Source organism: Pterocles gutturalis, unplaced genomic scaffold (assembly GCF_000699245.1).
Source record: "Pterocles gutturalis isolate BGI_N339 unplaced genomic scaffold, ASM69924v1 scaffold6797, whole genome shotgun sequence".
In the NCBI taxonomy this organism is placed as follows: domain Eukaryota; kingdom Metazoa; phylum Chordata; class Aves; order Pterocliformes; family Pteroclidae; genus Pterocles; species Pterocles gutturalis.
The window spans coordinates 51,402-62,693 of NW_010107841.1; positions in this window are offsets into that span (position 1 = coordinate 51,402).

The following is an 11,292-nucleotide window of genomic DNA, read 5'->3' on the forward strand; positions in this document are numbered from 1 at the left end:
AGGTGAAATGATGATTTAGTGGTGCTGCGTTTCTGCAGCACGAAATACTGGCAGCAATAAATCTCTGTCCAGACAGATGATGTAATAATCTGAGCTTTCTACAAATGACTTAATGTTTCTTGGTGATTCCTAGAATGGTTAATATTTCCTAATTGAATGAAGAAATGCATGGACTATTTTTCCTTACCATGAATCAGTTTCAGAAAAAGGTTAGATGTTTTTCTAATTGTCTTGTCCTGTCTGGGATGGTAAATGTGTCCCTTTACTTGGTCCAGCTGGTCATAAAAAAATGTGTGCAATTTCTCAAACTTTTCCATCTGTGAATTTTTAGGTACCTTTGTGACTCACACAATATAACCAAACGGAGAAAGATATAAATCAAAGGGACGGATCTGAACCTACACACTCCACCCTTCTGAAGGAGTTTCATTCCACCAGCATTGGGATTTTGCTAGAGAGACTTTTGTGGTAAAGTCTGATTCTTTCAAACACACGTGAATACACACAAACACAAACACTCATTCTATAATTTGCATCCATGTCTTTGCACCTCTCTGATAAATTCTTCTAATTAATGAAAATTGCTCACGGGATACCTCCTTTCCATTTGGTTGATATAAAGCTTTAATTTGAATGCAGTAATCGTGACAAGTAGCATCTGTACTTTAACAAAGTCAGGAGAAAGCATCTGTCCTAAGACTACCCAGTGAATCAGGAATAGATTCCTCCAGTCTTTATTTCCAGATTTCTGCACTAACTACTTTGCAGCTCTATGGTACCAAGAACAGATTACTGTCTTCTTAGGTTTCTCTTTTCTTTTTAAGAGTGTACTAATAAACAGTTACACTAGCTTCCTCTTTGTAAGGGCTCATCACTTTGTCATCTCAAAGAGAGAAAAACCTGACAGAAACAATGGAACTGAACTCCTTGAACTTTAGGGATAGCGATATCTGGATGCTGTCTCTGTGTTTTGTGACTCATACCTCTCTGTAGCTTTGAGAAGTCAAGTAAGTAGATTGCCCCTGTATCACATTGTCAAGACAGAAGCCAAGCTAGCAAAGTTATTCTGTCTTCATATAAATGCCTTGCTGCAAGAAACAAAGCAAAACTATGCAGACCATCTGTGAAAACTACCTGTTCTGCAGGGCAATGCATTTTACTATTATGAAGAAACCGGTGTGGGGAAAGCACACACTACATTTCATCACTCTCCAGTCCAGTCCTGGCTGCTTCTACCTGGCCCAGCTGGGTAAATTGCATGAACACATTGCTGATAGTAAGGCATCACTAAAATACTCTGTGATGGGTTACCATGTGAAGCTTATGGTTAAACAAAATTATTCCTATTTCCCTGTGCAAATCAAATTTACTGAAATCTTTCATTTCTTGCTTGCTGATTTCTATAAAGTTATATGAGATGGTAATGATGGGATTAACTAAAAAGCAGTGTCCACCCTTTGCATCCCCTGAAACGTCTGCAGGTTGCTTCCCTCCAGTGATCAGGTCACTTTTCACTTGACTGAACAACAATGGCAGTTCCTAAATTTTGGCAAAAAAACCCCACTTCAGCATGATGAAGTATTTAAGTTTCTCTGTCCATTTAAAGACCACTGAAAATGTTATATAGTCCTTGGAGGACACTTGATACAAATGAAATCAGAAGGATCTACACACAGTTTTTCATGCCAACTCCCTTCCTCTTTCGGATAAACAGGGGAGGGCTTCTGGGAGCTTCAACAGAGCTAACTTGACATTTTTTTCTACTATTAATTCAATAAGGGGTCATGGATATGGCAAAGAGTGAGTGAGCATCAATGACTCTGTTTAGATTAACTGCCAGGACATTAGAGCTTACACCATCCAAAGTGGAAATCCAATATCCTGCTCCATCTTTCCACAGCCCAGAACCAGCCCACACCTTCACTCCGCTGCACAGTCACCATCAGTTCTGCAGGTAGCTGCCAGAGTCAGCCATGGTACCAACTGCAGCTATGGGTCAGGACCTACAGGGAGTCAGGCAGATGCTGCCTCAGCAAAGGCATGCTACCACAGGAGAGCCCATATGCTCAAAGGAAAGCAGCTTACTCTGTCGCTCCTCAACAAGGAGATTGTCCTTTAGCACACCTTCTGAAGACACATGCTAATTTCCTTAGTGCTGGTGATGTTTCTTCCCAAAGTCAGGTATATTTTAAAAAGCTCCTTTTGTGAGGGTGTTTATAGGACTGGCATTGAGTACCACATAAGTCACTTGCTGTTCTTCCCCTGCACCTAATATCTATTGTGAACTTTGAGCTTCTCAGGATAGGAAAAATTTTACTCCAGTATCTGGAAAAAGGCTCTGTCCACAGGCAGGGCTATAAATAACTACAACTAATTCAAGCCAGTGCCTATACTGTGTTCTCTTTAAACAGATGGGGAAGGGAATGAGTAATGAAAATGTGGTCAGTAGCATTTATTTGAGTTGCCTTTCTTGCACTGCCAGTTATTGTTGCAGGAGGCCCACTGCTCCATGCCCCGCTTTCTCTCCCAGGGTTCTTCTGTAGCAGACTCTTCCTTTCAGACCATAGCAATGGTGCACTGAATGTCCAGGTCAACAATTACCATCCCCACTCCACAACAAAAACAGGATTTCTTAGATGGAGCCCCAGTACACCAACATATTTGATGCTAGACGTTGAACAGATAGAATGACAAAGAGATCCTGCAGGCTTTTCCTTCTCAGCTAACAAACATGTGGGACCAGTTACTTTCATGGTGTGAATCGTGTGTTTGTGTTCACAGTGGCACTTGGCGGTAAGCGCTGATTAGCCCTCCCCATAAGCAGTGGGCTTCTGTAGTAAGGTGGTCTTCCCCATAAGCCCTCACAGCCTAAAAGCAAGTGGACTGGGGAAGACATTCCAAAATTGGGCTAATTAGGGAAAATGGAGTAAATAATTTCTCCACCAAATTGGTCTCCTTAACATCTTACACAGACACATGTTTTTTCAGATGATTCAACCAACTGATAATGTTTTGCCCTACATTTAGGGCACAACACCAAAAAGAAATTCTCTTAGCTTTGACTAAATCTTGCCCTGTTGACCAGCACAGGCTTGCACAACTAGCTTTGCTTTAAGCTTTCATTGCACAACTTTTTTGAAAGTAAAAATCACCATCAACTTATTGCGTTCCCAGTTCCCTTTAATTTCAAGTGTCTTAGCTCAACAAGACCTGCAATTTGGCTTGCTCTTTCTTTCACCCTTTTATGGTTGTTCTACTGGTCAATTTTCCTTATAACAGTCCTCTGTATTTTTAATTAAAATATAAACATCAAAATGCACACAGGTGAAGACACATGAAATATACAAAGGGTCCCTTCCCCTCTAAAGAGCAACTTTGAAGAACAGATATTGTGGTGATAAAATATATTAATGAGAGAGAAGAGCCAAAGTGTAAGTGATGGGGTTGCTGCCCTCAGCTCCACCACTGAAGCTGTAACCTCACGTGTGCACAGAAGTCGTGGAAGCTTCATCCAAAATGTGATGTCAGAAGGCAACAACCCCGTGGCAGTAATAGGAAGGCGGAGGTGACAACAGATTAGAAAAGTAGCATCCCTTGGCTTCAACAGTGTAGGACTGAACTTCAGATGTAAACAGTAACTTGGTAAGTGTTGCCGTGTTCTTTCATTAACGATGATCTGGATGGTGCCTGCTGCTCTTAATACATTACCCAAAAAGATCTTATTTTGGCAATAATGAGGAGTATTTCTGAATCCTTTTTAAGAGAGCTTAAGAAACGGGGTTAAGAGTTTTAGTGACAGTTTTAAATATTACAATAGCTCGAACTTTTGTTAATCACTTTCGCATTCAGAAGCCGTCTCTCTAATGACACGCTTTCCTGGCAGATCTCAAAACTAGTTCAGAGGTGTCACTTTAAGAAGGGTGTGACGAAAATTTCACAAACAAAGGGGTGTAGACTTGTGTGACTTATATCTAATTGAGATGCATTTGTTGCTTATATTTTTGATTACCTCACTGATGTTACCGCACACCTAAGAATATTATTACAGGCAAGAGCAGCAGAAATTTGTCACCTGCTTCATGCCATTGCACCCATGCAGCCAGCCAGTCCCTGGGAATCTAGCCCAGTTATAGATGATGCATTTTATGAACAGCATGCTAATCTTTCATCTCTCAGGCTATTTGTCCTTTCTTATCAGTGCTTGTATATATCTGCTTCCTGAGGTAAGTCCATACATGGAGTGGATGTGGCAACTACCAAGTTGCTGTAATAAAAGGTGGCTTACCACCGTTCTGTGAGGAACTGGTACATTTGGCTACTTGCTCTAGCTTAAATAAGGCATTTCATGGTGCTTTAGACATGAGGGGAGGAAATTATGGCAATTAAATAAAAATCAGGAAGTTTTGCCATTAGATAAGTCAAATTGCTAGACCAGATGTGGTAACACTTGAGGCATGAAGTAGCTTTACCAATAGGTTACTTATGAATTATTCCTTGGTGAAAGTTCTCTTTTTGAGGGAGTTCTTAAGTAGTTTTTTTTTGGTTTTTTTTTTTTTTTTTTTTACAATTCTATTCAATTCAACATAGTTATTGGACAGGGTAATAGCACAGTGGCATAAGTTCTGCCTTCTTGGATTTAGTTGTGCTGCATCATTACAGTTTTGAAAGTCCCCCTAAAGAAATGTGATTTTTACTGTCAATGGAAGTAGCTTTTCATCTTCTTTTCACATAAGCAAGAGTAATACAGAAATCCTGCACTAGGCTGCAGACAATTATTTGTAAGGTAGTAATAGTTTGTTCTTTGACAAGATTAGCTCTGTTCATGTAGCTGGTATAATATTAATTTAATGCTTAAAATACAGCATGTGAACTTGAAATAAAATGAAGAATGGATATAAGCAGGCAAGCTCAAAAAAGCACAAATGTAGTGATGACTTGGCTAAAATTAATGGTGTGGCTTAGCCTGACAAGCCAGAACAGTACTAGGATAAAAACCCTGCTTGAAATAGATTTTTTCTTGACCGAGAGGAGAGTAGAGGTGGTTGCAGTGTCTCAGTTTCCCCAATATTTTGTAGAGGACTGTAAGGAATTATTTTAACACCTACTTTAATAAAATAGACAGTGCCTTCCCGAGAAGGGAGGAACAAGCAGAGCACTCTGACCAGCATTTCTTGTGATGAAACTTATATTACTATCCACCTGAAATTAGTCTGGAGACTCACAGCTTTGGATTTTTGTCTAAGTACCCCAAACCATTGCATGTCTCAGTGAACAGAAGCCTCCAGTGAAGTCCCATTTCAATAAATGTTTTATCTAAATATCTGCTTACTCCAAAATATGTTCCGTGCCTGTTGTGGCAACAGCTGATGTCTACCAAAATTCATAATAAAATAGCAAAATCAGATGAGACCAGACAAGAGCAAAACTATCCTCACGGACAGCCTAAGAAACACATTGACAGCAGTTTAATACCTGCACGTAGTTGCCAGAAAACCTCTAATGGTCAATAAAAGGCAATAAAAGGCCTTACTAAATAAATGCAGCATTCAGCACGCCTTCAAGAGCTCTAAACTCAGACTCTAGTATATCTCCTAGGGAAAAAGAGATCTCAGCCAGATGACTTAACAGGAATACTTTACACCTGTCCTAGAGCCCTCCAGAAAGCTTGCAGGTGATCACAAAAGCTGAGAGCAGTGTGACTGAGCTGAACTTTACAGTATTCATAGGAATACATGGGAAAAGGGACTTTTCAGATACATTCAGGTCTATTAGAGACTGCAGCCAACACCATTTCAGGGAATAGTAAAGAAGAAAGCATCTCTTGCTGGCCATTACTGAAGAGTACTTCGGGTATTGTCAGCTGCAGAAACAACTCACAGTACCAGCTATGAGATTTAAACTGTTACCAGTGGTTTAATAACTTTGGAACATAAAATACAAATGCTTTCAAAACGAAAAGATGGAATTTGGACCTAAAAAAAAAAGCCACTGGATTTCCTTAGTATGTGCTCCTATCTGTGACTGATGTCCTTTGACCTCAGTAGGTGTGCTACCCATGTGCAGACAGCCACATGATAAGCAAACACTATTTGCATAAAGAGCCATTTCCCAGAGTCAATTACAAAAAGGATCGCACAGTGTTTTTGGCATCCTGTAAAGTGGACACTCACTAAAGTAGCATAATTATTTAAAAAGATGAATTAAAGAAAAAACAAAACTACTTGGAGGGGAGTTACAAAAATGACAGCACCAAACTATCCTCAGCAGTGGCAGATGGTATAAGAAGATGTGGAGGCCACAAACTGTTCTGGGAAGTCCATAAGCTGTAAAAGCCTTGTATGGCATGAGTATCTGCATGTTGACACTGGAGACATGGATCTGACTCTTAGTTTGCTGTGTATGTCTGACTTAATTTTAAATTTGGCACTGCCTTGGCACTGCCAGCACTCTACTGTCAGCATCTGGAGCTGACAGCAGGCTGCCATACCATCCCAATACAGACCGTAGCTGCAGAGGTGATTATCTGAACTGACCTCTGGGCCACTCTGTCCAGGCTGCTTCCTGTTATCAGTCTCCTGGTGCAGTTAACTTGTGAGAGTCAGGCTGGTACTTCAGCAGAGGATGCGTGGGGCCTGAGCTGGTGTGGTAGGGAATAGGGTCCCTTCTGCCAGTAGCGGAGGAGCAGCAAGCCCAGTTTCCCAAGGTGCTCTTGCTCTCTATCTGCCACTTCCCTTGCTGACCCCATTCCTGGCAGAGGTGGGAAGCATCCAGCCAACTCTAGACCTTCCTCTTTGAATCAGAAAAAAAACCCCTAATTTTGCTTCTGCAGCTGGGATGCCTGGAGACAACTCTGTTGTCGCTGATTTCCAGCCTGGATGGTTTAAAACTTGCTCTGGGTTATCTACATTAAAGTCCAGTCACAGAACTGTACAGAGGCCAAACAGTATAGACTTAACTCTGTAATGCAAGTGAAATGATACATGATGGTCAAACTGACAAATGAGATTTCCCTGTGTCCCCTAAACAGTGGAAACAGTAAACATACAAACAGGACATGGCATAATGAAAAACTGAGTAGCCAGACAAAAATATCTTCACTTAAAGATATAAAATATATGTTCTCAAAATCTTAGCCATTTTGTGTATTTTTTCACTAGTAGTTAAGCTTGGAAAGACCTCAATGACCCTCAATAAGTTGGGGGTTTGGGTCTCTTTTCAGTTTTTAAAGAGTAAATATCACATGTTCAACTCTAAGCAAGAGCAGTAGCTGGGACAGAGACAGTTCATGATAAGGAAACACCTCCATCTCCACTCTTGCTGCTATCCAATGATGGTGTCAGTGGACTTTGACCGAGGCCTGGAGTGACAGAAGATTGTGTAGGTCAGGCTCAGAGAGAGAAACCTTGAAAAAACAGACACAAAATGAGCACCTTTGAGTATGTATCTTAATTTGTTTTCAGTTATCTGTAGCAGACAATAAGAATGACAAGTGGGAAAGGGAAGGAGTTCACTAACAAGAACTTCTTACGTATGTTTTTATGTCCTCAACTTGGGAATAAAACTCCAATGACCTGTATAGTCCTCAGAACTGAAGAAATCAGATTTTTGTCTATTGCTGTTGCAAGTTAAATGCTCTCACTTTATTTATTAGCTGATATAAATTGCCAAAATATGCAGAAGATCATTCCTGAGCAAGATGACATTAAAAACTACAAAGAGCTAGAGACAGCAAAGAGAGAGCAATGTACATGCAGCTGGCAATCCCTGACCTGTGGCTACACTAGCAAGATAATAACATAAGAATTGTCAGAAATGAGAAACACATGTAACAGGAGTTCTGACAAAATGGAATTGCTGACTGAGGCAGAAATTATTAAAACAACGATAGGATAAGCACCAAAAAGAGTAACAGGAGGGATGATGGGACAACAGTGTGGGCTGTTTATTTGGGAGGGGATGAGCGTGGGACACAGGAAGAACCTGGGAGGGCGAACAGGGGACTATAAAGGAACACAAATGATGTAACAGGGACTGACTGGAAGTACCTGCAACAGCCTTGCACTTGATCTCTGCAGTTCAGAGGACAATAAATCTGCTGTTTCCACCTTACCCATGCCTTTCTTCCCTGTTCAGGAGAAACCTGGAGTATTTCTCCTTGTCAGGGCCCTCAGTCCTTGCCCCAGTTATGTTGCAGATACTGCTGTGCCCAGCCCCACCTCTGGCACTGTTTCCCAGTTGGATCTCTGATCCATGTTGTAGGTAGCTTGCATCCTGTCTCCTGGAAAGACCTCAGAGCTACGTTGTAGTCTTGTCTACATATACTTGTCTCTATATACGATACTATAATATATATAATATATATTATATATCATATATATGTGTAATTTTTTATTATTCTCCCCTTCAACATATTTGACCAGTTGTTTACATCTGAAATATTTTCTTCCAATAAGAAATTTCTCCACCTCTCTGAAGAATTTGGTTGGTGTTTGCTTTTGTCACATCTTTCCACATTCACTGCCATGATGTTTTCTTAGCATACAACACTTAGGGTCCAGAACTAAAGGCTTCAATCCTGATTTTACAGTTGCTCCATGGGTCACTCCTTCACCTCTACGTGTAAAAGGACAAAAGTCTCATTAAAGAGTAAGGATTCCTAGTTAGTTCAGCCAATGAAAAATTTCCAACTAGTGAAACAACCTGAATGTATGCAATCCCTGTGGAAACAGCCTTGGAGCTATTGCTTTTACTGAGAAATGCTACTGTCCCAGGGAGACAGGACACTAGTTAAAATAATAAAAAACCTAAGAGAGATTTCACCCATGCTTACTCTTTTTTGTATGCACTCCTTATCAGCAGGCTGCTTGCTTTAATAGACCATCACAAATCTAGGCTAGATATTTGACTTTTGTTGTCCTTCCAAAGCTACTTTCATTTGTCAGTAATCCTTCTGAGTATACTGATTTTTTCAACAGTTTTGAGTTAACTCAGGTGGTCAAGCTGTGGCCATGCATGGCTAATTATAGTGGAAAGAGAAAAATTAGTACATTGATTAACATTCTGTTCCCTTTGGAGAGACTCGGAAATGACTTTGGCAGCTACAGATTCACTGACATCCTGCTGGCAGCTTATTACCCAGCTTATTTCTGAATTGCAATCATTTTTGAAAAATGTGTCTGATCCTTGACTTGGGACGGCAAGAACAGAGTTCTGGGGATTTGATGTTTGATGCCATTTTAAAAAGCTTTTTTTCATTGGGCCCCCTGTGGCAATTCTCCATAGCAGACTCGAGCATTGCAGGCTTAATGACTTGCTCTGTTTCCATTCATGCACAGCAGCCTCTGCACAGGGCTCTGCACTCCTGAGGACTCCAGAAGAATTTATTTGGATGTAACGACAGTCAGAGAGATCCAGCACTATACAGTTGGTCCTGCTAAACATGCCTGGGCTGACTGCTCTACCCCTCCATGACGTTATACTTATTCAGAGGCAATGCAGAGAAGACTCTGGAATAAGTGCATGGAAAACAGGAGATCTTTTGTTGGCTTATAGTAAGACCTTAAACATTATTTTTCTTTAGGGTTCTGCTTCATCTTTATCAGACCCAACCGTTTCCTTCATGCTGTGACAATTAATAGGATTATTTTAATTTAAAGATCCAAGCCCACAAGATAACTGTAAAGGAACGGAATTGTTTTCCTTTCTCTGCTCTCCCTCATTAGTAGTCTAAACAAGCGTGAGCTTGCATTAAGTTTGTAACTATTTTGTTAGCTTGGAATCACTTTCTTCTCTTCTGCAGATGGAGATTATGCTTAGACTGTGTGAGGTTGTGGTATATCAAAAGTGAAAAGGCTAGTTACACAATTTATGTTTTCAATTACCTTGATACTGAAAAAGAAGGACAACAAAGGTAAATCTCACAAAGAAGAGCAGCAAAAAAAGGAAGGAAATTATGGCACGTTTACATATTTTTTACTACAGAAGCACCATAAAAGGGTACCTAATCAAATCTCTGTGCTGAGAGGCTAAACTGGGAAGAAGACAGTATCATTGCACACTCTGCCTGCAACACAGGTGAGATTTCAAAATGTCATCCCATTTGTTATGTATGTATGTATGTCTTCACAGGCTGGTTGTCTCAATTTCTTATGGGCTTGACCTACAAATGCAATGGTTGACCTGTTCCTCTCCTTAGGAAACTTCAAAAATGACTACTGAAATGCTAAAACTGTTGCTGAAATGCTTGCACAAGTTAGCACTTCGTTTGGAAACCTTCAGAGGCTCGCTTTTGAGATGAATGGGAAAAGCGCACATCCATCTCTGTGTCTGCATCACACACTGGCTGAACATTCAGGCAGATACCTCCCTGCGTAGGGCAACTGCAGGTAGTGTTGCTTGTTCTTTATCGACATGAAAACTTAGGAATGCAAGTGATCTTGCTGACATAGGCCAGTACACCTGACATCTTCACATGACAGATTTAATTATACTGACTCTGTGTGTATGTGCTTGTGTGCAGGACAGACAAATGGACAGAGACCCTATAAAATTTATGTCAACCAAGAACTGATTCTTGATAGTTTGTCAAGACTTCATGAGCAGCACAATTAATCTTTTACTAGAAAAAGAGTACTTTTTTTTTTATATTTACAGGGACTGTATGAGAGACATGATGAAACTGATTCTTATACCCCTATTTCAAATTAGAACTACACTTTGATTTTGAAATCTTTTGTCTAGAAACTCCTACTGCGCATTAGATGATACACGTACCTAAGCTAATTTGCAAAGAAGGCAGCTCATTTAAGAATGTATCTTTGCCAAGTTGAAAATTATTATTTTTATATCCCTGTAGATTTTTACTGCATTTAATTGATGTGTGAGAAATACCCAGACCCCAAAAGCTGACACCTCTGCTCCTGCAAATAATTCTCTTTCTCTTTGCTCTGCATAGCAGAGCCAAAGTTTATTGTTTACTGCCAAAAGGTTGGAGAAGTGCCCTTTCTGCAACTTTGGCAGTAAACAGTGCCTTCCTCACCAGCAGCCTGTATCTTTGAGGGAGGAGCAGAGGTGTAGGAGAAGCACAGTTATGGTGGAAACAGCAAGGGTTCAAGCATTTGGCTTCAGTGCTGGCTGAGAGGCAACACCTCTCAAGAAAGAACTAGATTAGTGTTAAAAATTCAGAGGAGACTTCTCATCTTATTAAACAGCAAGCAATATGGAAAATACACCTAATACTGTTCAGTAAGGAAGAGTCAGCAATGAAAGACATCACAAGGACATCCTTCACAC